Genomic DNA, 2,500 nt, shown 5'->3' with positions numbered 1-2,500 from the left:
GCCGTTTTGGCCAGTTTTTGGCCTGTTCTTGCATTGCGCGGTGACCGTCGAGAGCGGAGCAAAACGTCAGCCATCTCAGCACCCTGGAACCCCCCGGGTGGCACAGGGCTGGATGGGGCTTTCGTATAGCAGGGACGGTGCTGCCTCTCGCTTCGCTCGCTGTCCGCCGCTCGCCGCTCGCTCGTGCAGCCAAAAATGGCCAGTTTTGGCCCGTTTTTGGGCCGTTTTGGCCAGTTTTTGGCCTGTTCTTGCATTGCGCGGTGACCGTCGAGAGCGGAGCAAAACGTCAGCCATCTCAGCACCCTGGAACCCCCCGGGTGGCACAGGGCTGGATGGGGCTTTCGTATAGCAGGGACGGTGCTGCCTCTCGCTTCGCTCGCTGTCCGCCGCTCGCCGCTCGCTCGTGCAGCCAAAAATGGCCAGTTTTGGCCCGTTTTTGGGCCGTTTTGGCCAGTTTTTGGCCTGTTCTTGCATTGCGCGGTGACCGTCGAGAGCGGAGCAAAACGTCAGCCATCTCAGCACCCTGGAACCCCCCGGGTGGCACAGGGCTGGATGGGGCTTTCGTATAGCAGGGACGGTGCTGCCTCTCGCTTCGCTCGCTGTCCGCCGCTCGCCGCTCGCTCGCGCAGCCAAAAATGGCCAGTTTTGGCCCGTTTTTGGGCCGTTTTGGCCAGTTTTTGGCCTGTTCTTGCATTGCGCGGTGACCGTCGAGAGCGGAGCAAAACGTCAGCCATCTCAGCACCCTGGAACCCCCCGGGTGGCACAGGGCTGGATGGGGCTTTCGTATAGCAGGGACGGTGCTGCCTCTCGCTTCGCTCGCTGTCCGCCGCTCGCCGCTCGCTCGTGCAGCCAAAAATGGCCAGTTTTGGCCCGTTTTTGGGCCGTTTTGGCCAGTTTTTGGCCTGTTCTTGCATTGCGCGGTGACCGTCGAGAGCGGAGCAAAACGTCAGCCATCTCAGCACCCTGGAACCCCCCCCGGGTGGCACAGGGCTGGATGGGGCTTTCGTATAGCAGGGACGGTGCTGCCTCTCGCTTCGCTCGCTGTCCGCCGCTCGCCGCTCGCTCGTGCAGCCAAAAATGGCCAGTTTTGGCCCGTTTTTGGGCCGTTTTGGCCAGTTTTTGGCCTGTTCTTGCATTGCGCGGTGACCGTCGAGAGCGGAGCAAAACGTCAGCCATCTCAGCACCCTGGAACCCCCCGGGTGGCACAGGGCTGGATGGGGCTTTCGTATAGCAGGGACGGTGCTGCCTCTCGCTTCGCTCGCTGTCCGCCGCTCGCCGCTCGCTCGTGCAGCCAAAAATGGCCAGTTTTGGCCCGTTTTTGGGCCGTTTTGGCCAGTTTTTGGCCTGTTCTTGCATTGCGCGGTGACCGTCGAGAGCGGAGCAAAACGTCAGCCATCTCAGCACCCTGGAACCCCCCGGGTGGCACAGGGCTGGATGGGGCTTTCGTATAGCAGGGACGGTGCTGCCTCTCGCTTCGCTCGCTGTCCGCCGCTCGCCGCTCGCTCGCGCAGCCAAAAATGGCCAGTTTTGGCCCGTTTTTGGGCCGTTTTGGCCAGTTTTTGGCCTGTTCTTGCATTGCGCGGTGACCGTCGAGAGCGGAGCAAAACGTCAGCCATCTCAGCACCCTGGAACCCCCCGGGTGGCACAGGGCTGGATGGGGCTTTCGTATAGCAGGGACGGTGCTGCCTCTCGCTTCGCTCGCTGTCCGCCGCTCGCCGCTCGCTCGTGCAGCCAAAAATGGCCAGTTTTGGCCCGTTTTTGGGCCGTTTTGGCCAGTTTTTGGCCTGTTCTTGCATTGCGCGGTGACCGTCGAGAGCGGAGCAAAACGTCAGCCATCTCAGCACCCTGGAACCCCCCGGGTGGCACAGGGCTGGATGGGGCTTTCGTATAGCAGGGACGGTGCTGCCTCTCGCTTCGCTCGCTGTCCGCCGCTCGCCGCTCGCTCGTGCAGCCAAAAATGGCCAGTTTTGGCCCGTTTTTGGGCCGTTTTGGCCAGTTTTTGGCCTGTTCTTGCATTGCGCGGTGACCGTCGAGAGCGGAGCAAAACGTCAGCCATCTCAGCACCCTGGAACCCCCCGGGTGGCACAGGGCTGGATGGGGCTTTCGTATAGCAGGGACGGTGCTGCCTCTCGCTTCGCTCGCTGTCCGCCGCTCGCCGCTCGCTCGTGCAGCCAAAAATGGCCAGTTTTGGCCCGTTTTTGGGCCGTTTTGGCCAGTTTTTGGCCTGTTCTTGCATTGCGCGGTGACCGTCGAGAGCGGAGCAAAACGTCAGCCATCTCAGCACCCTGGAACCCCCCGGGTGGCACAGGGCTGGATGGGGCTTTCGTATAGCAGGGACGGTGCTGCCTCTCGCTTCGCTCGCTGTCCGCCGCTCGCCGCTCGCTCGCGCAGCCAAAAATGGCCAGTTTTGGCCCGTTTTTGGGCCGTTTTGGCCAGTTTTTGGCCTGTTCTTGCATTGCGCGGTGACCGTCGAGAGCGGAGCAAAACGTCTGCCATCTCA

The sequence above is a fragment of the Musa acuminata genome, unplaced genomic scaffold, assembly GCF_036884655.1.
Source record: "Musa acuminata AAA Group cultivar baxijiao unplaced genomic scaffold, Cavendish_Baxijiao_AAA HiC_scaffold_618, whole genome shotgun sequence".
NCBI lineage: Eukaryota > Viridiplantae > Streptophyta > Magnoliopsida > Zingiberales > Musaceae > Musa > Musa acuminata.
The sequence above is the reverse complement of the archived record's forward strand: the minus strand, read 5'-3'. Positions refer to the sequence as shown.